General features: G+C 41.3%; 1 long non-coding RNA gene across 1 annotated transcript; it reads left to right on the top strand.

Moving 5' to 3' along the window:
- Positions 1-782: 782 nt before the first annotated feature.
- Positions 783-4297, top strand: LOC127307893 (uncharacterized). Its single transcript, XR_007855984.2, has 3 exons — positions 783-1037; positions 2863-2942; positions 3969-4297. It is a non-coding gene; the product is annotated as an uncharacterized lncRNA (long non-coding RNA).
- The last annotated feature ends 1703 nt before the right edge of the window (positions 4298-6000 follow it).

Genomic DNA, 6000 nt, shown 5'->3' with positions numbered 1-6000 from the left:
AATGATTTTAAATGAAAATATAGGAACTTAAACATATATCTATATTGTAGATTTGATGCAAACATTTTTCACCATCCAAGTTTACAATGCTGAGCCGGTGAAAACAGTGGAGCGATGATACACAACAGGGATGTAGATGAGGTTCACATGAAGTATTTTGAGATTGAGCAAACGTATGAATTTATAAGGCCAGGATTTCTCTGTTCTGCTTTGATTGCTATGGCAGGATTTTTACAAACATAAGCTCAGATTAATTGTTTCATTGCTATTGTAACACTTGCTCCAATCCATAATAAGAGTTGGAAGTTTAGTTCAAAGTTGGGGACATTTTAACTAAAATCACAACACTTATTATGGATCGGAGGGGGTACCTTTTCTCTGGAATGACGTAAATAAGCTATAGCACATTTCTCTCATACCTATTCCTGAGGTTTGGTTCTTTAGTTGAGAAGGACTAAGTTCATATGTAATAGAAAAATATTATTCCCGGGGCTTCTTATCCTTCCGAATTTTGTGAAATTTTACTTTTGTTTTGGTGTGGTATATGCAGGATCTAAGAACGTTGAATTCATTTCCTTGATATGCAGTTGATGCATGTCTCCACAATCCTTTCATTTTCGCTCTATGCTACTGGATCATTCTCCTCCAGTTGAGAACACTGACTTAATTTCCTTGATATGCAGATGTGATCGGCTGGATCTTCGCGATTTCTGATATCGTTATTGTTGCTGGTGATGGACATGGGAAGGGAAGAAGAAAATGGACTTGCTCAAAAAAAAATATATCATGATGTGCTTTAAGTCTACAGACTTTACTCTGAGCCTGATAGTGCTTTCTGTCAACGAAATCTCCATAGATTGCTTCCTTTTATGGATGATGTCCTCGAGAAAATTTATTATTATAATATGTTTCCTGATTCTTAGTCTGTATCCAAATAAGATTAGTGAGTTTTTCATACTCATATTTGGTTATGTCTTGATTGCAGGTCAAATATTTATTGCTGATTACAGTTTCCAAGGGCTTCACCAATTCGAAAGGTAACGACGATTATGTATTATTCATGTTGTGTTTAACCATCGGGGAGTGAGTTATGGCAGACGGTTAGTGCCATCATATACTCTAATTCTACTAGGCTAATTCGGAGTGAACAATGGACTTTGTTGAGCAGCGGCTAACATGCTCCACTATGCCACGGTTGTAGGCTGTCTTCTCTGTCGCCTCGTGTCGATATTGAATTGGGGATTTTAGAACATGACAGGCTTGACAATTTAACTGATTGCATTTTATAAGTTTGTGGACTGAAGTGTTCCCATCAGACAAATTTGAAGTACAAAGTACTACAATTATAATTTATTATTTAAAATCTGTTAATTAATATACAAATTTTACGTGCAATACTTTCACCACAGGGTTATATTCACCTGGCTAGAGGAGGCATAGATTCTGAATTGTTCGGCTATTTATTCTTTAGTGATCTCTAATAGAGTCTGCAAACGATGGTCTTTCCTTCTTCTTTTCTTAATAGGCATGTTCATTATATTTTCTGCAGCTTGGTTTTGCTTTCATCAAAAGCAGCATGAGCTGCTACTATTAGATTTGCTATATTGATTATTTAATTCTTGAAATAGGTAAAGTTTGCTTAATCATCATCTTACATGGATAAGAGCAACTTGATTTACACTAAGTAGATTACAGAATGGTAATAATACAAGAATAAAGTGTGCCACCATAGCACATAACATGGATGAGTTTATTGGAGCTTAGACAGTGATGGTGTAGATTGCTGAAGTTTGGATACATACCATTTGAAGTTCAGGCTGTTGATATTTGCATTGCCGCTGTTCTTGCACTTGCTATTTTTTTTTACTTCCATTTGTTGGTGTCATGTGTCCCATCATTTGAAATTAGACTATGTTTACACAACCAAAAGGGATTTTTTGCGTGCAAAGGAAAATAGATTGCAGGGATGTGCTGCAACAGAAAATGGCATATCATGTACTTAATTATATGCTAGCTAAGAGGCCTCTTCCAAATATTTTCCTTGCTATATTTCTTAAATCATTCCACAGAAAAAGTATACTTTCTTATTTTTGTGTGTTTTTCACAAGCTGCATAGGGTGGTACTTGATGTTGGTGGGAAATGGCTTCCCTAAATGTGAAAGCATGATATTTGCTCGTGTTTGTATTGTTAGTACTGAGAGATCAATAAATTGAGGTTTTATTATAATTATACTTACTCTATTACTCATATAAGAATTCCAGAAAAGACATAGCTGTCCACAAAAGGAGAAGCCCACCGATTCAGCCTTGAAAACAAAGATGATTGATCTGATTTGGATCATAAATATCTGCCATGCTACTGCTGATTTGACTACTCATTATTGGTGTGTTTAACACATGTTTTTAACAGTACACTCCAAATTATATGGACTCTAGAAGGTTACGATTATGCACTTTGGTTTACTTTCTCTACTTAGTGGTTAGATTGGCTACGGTAACTTAGAACGGTGGGGTTGGGCTCGGTTAAAAGGTAAAGAGCTAGCAATTCGTGCTGCTAAACTGTATGCTAAATACGACAAGCTATTTCTATGCATCCAGTTGTTGGTACAGGGATCCGAACAATCGAATTCCTAGCTTCACCAAACGTGATGATATAAATATTGTTCTCGGTACTAAAATATATATTGGGAACAAATTAATTTTACAAGGAAGTTTCCATCAAATATTTGATCTATATAGATTCTTCCAAATTCAATTATTATGGTTCCTTGTTGCGTGCCCATTTTCCATCGCGCCTAGCTTTTCTCATAATTGTTATCCTATGAAAATTAAGATTTCCAGGAAATTTGTGGTCTTATTCAGGTGCTCTCGCAAACCCGCTATCCCCTACCAAGGATCCTCTCGGGAGGATTGATCGTGGTGCCATTCAAATTTTCTACTTTGTAAGTTCTTATATTTTTTTAATCTCGAGTTCGTATTAAATGGTGCTTCTCACATCGATCATATAATGTCTGTTATATTTTGCAAGAACTCTGTACACAAACATATCAACAGTCATAACCATCAACCATTCGAAAGAAGTATACGTAACCCCCGTAACTTTCAGAAAAGGGGCAGATAACCCCCTAAAGTTAAAACTGGGGTACATAAGGGGTTCTCTGTCCGGTTTTACAAAGTTGTGGGGGTTATGTACCCCAGTTTTAACTTGAGGGGGTTTTCTGTTCCTTTTCAGAAAGTTGTGGGGGTATCTATACTTCTTTCTCAACCATTCTCATGTTATGAATTTCTTTGATAGCATCTGAAAGTGGGGGACAAGACTCAGTACAGTAGTACATTTCTACTACGTTATTTGTATGATATGTAAATTCAGTCGGATGTTCCTTTCTAGACCTTAACGACAACGATCAAATACCAGCAAAATAGTGTTTGCTTATGTACATCTGGAAAGAAGATTGTTGAGCTTTCTTGTGCATCTTAACAATTAAAGCCATTTGCTATCCAAATAGTGTTTTCCTACATAGTGATCATTTCAGTTGAGGACATCCTCAACATCCAAAAATGTCTTAATCGTAAATATTGTGGTACCAATAACTATAGATTAAGATGAACAATTCTATTTATAATACCGCGCCATGGACTGTTCTTTAAATACAAACGACCATACGAGCATGTTGAAAAATGTCATACAAAAAATACAGAAAACTCCTGCACCTGTGACTTAGCTAGGCAACCTAAATAATCAAAATACCATTTAAATATGACCCATGATATTAACAGATGAAAAAATGGTGTTGACTATGATTTATTTGGCCTCCCCGGTAGAACAGTGCCCTTCTATTGATGGATATGTTGCATCTCGGTCTACCTTTGTGTCCTATGTGTGAAAATGTTGTAGAGTCTGTATTGTGTACCATATGATTGCTGTAAGTTGCGACTGAGCGCTGATTGCTGCCGGATTTGCTTTTCAGGAGCGCTGCTTCCAGGTGACACAAACCACTGATAGTTGTTTGCTTCCTCTTATCTACCTACTGTGGGATCTGAGGATTGTGCCCTTTTGTTGTGGTATTGGACATATACTATCAAGCATGTGGTGCAATGGTTGTATTCGAGTGCTTTTGCTTCAAGCTACTATCAGCTGCTTAGTTCTGTAGTTTCTTTCGTCATGTGGTGTGCTTCTTCGGAAAAAAAGATTTGTGTATATATTTCTGATTTACTACTGGTTTGTTTCACTCTTATTATCAGTGCTATGTGCAATAATTCCCCGATACTTATTATGGATCAGAGGGAGTATTAGTTATTCTGCCACATTATGTTATTTTCCCTGTTCTGGTTACATGTGTTGAAGTATAGCTTTGGTCCTATTGGCTTTGCTTTTCAAATCCAATAAAATGTATCTCCATTTACGTTTAGATTGGTGTGATCTCCACGGGGTCGTGCGCCAAGGCGCACATCTAAATCTAGTATTACATAGAGCGCTCCGTCAGACACGACAGGATCGTTATTATTAGGGCATCTCCATGGTGCCACTCACTGTTGCTCCTGGTTCCGGGCACCTCCACCCGCCATTCACTTCCATCGTGCCCGCACACAACCACCGTTAACGGCTAGTAGCAGTTGCACTGGGATAATGTAACTTTTAGCCGCAGTAAACATATCTGTACAAAATGATTGTCAGCTAACCTAACTCCACCACCAGCAGCAGCAGCAGCATCATTTCGGACACTTACAAAAAAAACAAGATTAAGTAACCTGGTGCTTCGGTTAGAGCAGCGCAGTTAAGTTAACAAAGCTAATCCGCGTCGCATGCAAACTGACAACCTAGTGCCAACATGGCACATAAATAATCACGAGCAGCTTCCGTATACGACCGATCCAACAGCGCGCAACGGGGGAACATGTCTCCTCCCCTCCATCCTCATCGTATTCGTACGGGTACGGCCCCCCGATTTACGGCGCTGCCCCTGCAAGAACTACTTTGACCGACCGCAGCCCCGGTGAGACGAACAAGACAAGCACGAGGGCAGCGCGGTCTTTCCGGCCCGCTCAAATGATTCGGCGCCAAAGTTTCGTTTCCCTCCATTTGGATTTGCACGCAGACGCAGACGCAGACGCAGAGCAGTTGCCTTTGGCCTTTGCCCTTCTTTTTCACGGGCACACGTGGTCACCGGCGGGCGGAGCAGCCGCTGCTCAAACAGCTGGCTCTCACGTGCCACGCGGCGCCAAGGATCTGTCGGCCGTCAGATGCAGCGGACGGCGGAGATTACGTGCCGTCCAGGGGAGAGGATAAAGATGGAGCAGTCGTATTCATTGAGTGGAGCTGGTGATGGGGTCTCACGTGCCTCGAGTCTCGGCGTGCTCAACGTGGGGAGCGGAGCAGCTCTGCAATGTGGGGGGAGCGGACCAAGTTAATTCGTTACGCCCAGAATACATATTCTAACTTCAGAGATAAGGTAAAAAACAGAACCGGTAACCACTGTACAAACCCAACGGAAAACACGGGCAAACGAGCGGAACATAAACAGAATCTAGCTAGCCTTTACGTGGCTGAAACTTTGTACTGTACCCCAGGGCACACAATGATAAAAGAGCCTTTCAACATCAGAGACGGGGCGGCGACGGATAGCACGGCACGGCGGCCGGCACGGGACGCAGGAGCAGGATATGGTACTTTGCGGCGTCGGCGGTCGTCTGCATCCGGCCACCGGAACGATGCGGGGCCATTCATTCACGGATCACCGTATCTGATCGGCCGTGTCGGCACTATTTTGGATCCGCGGCCATTATGCCGGGGAAAGCCACAGCTGTTTACGAGCGTGCATGCATTGGGGCAGAAACCCCCATCTCCATCTGGATGGAGGATGATAGGACCAGGAGAAGTCTCCGAAAAGCGGGACATCTTGGTTCATGTCTATGAGCTCTACCAATGTCTCATGGGTTCGGGGTGGGAGGACAGAGTCCTTGGGGTGGCCTGGCCGAGCGACAAGCGCATCTCTATGGAGG

Source organism: Lolium perenne, chromosome 6, assembly GCF_019359855.2.
Source record: "Lolium perenne isolate Kyuss_39 chromosome 6, Kyuss_2.0, whole genome shotgun sequence".
Taxonomy (NCBI): Eukaryota; Viridiplantae; Streptophyta; class Magnoliopsida; order Poales; family Poaceae; genus Lolium; species Lolium perenne.
The sequence above is the reverse complement of the archived record's forward strand: the minus strand, read 5'-3'. Positions and strand labels throughout refer to the sequence as shown.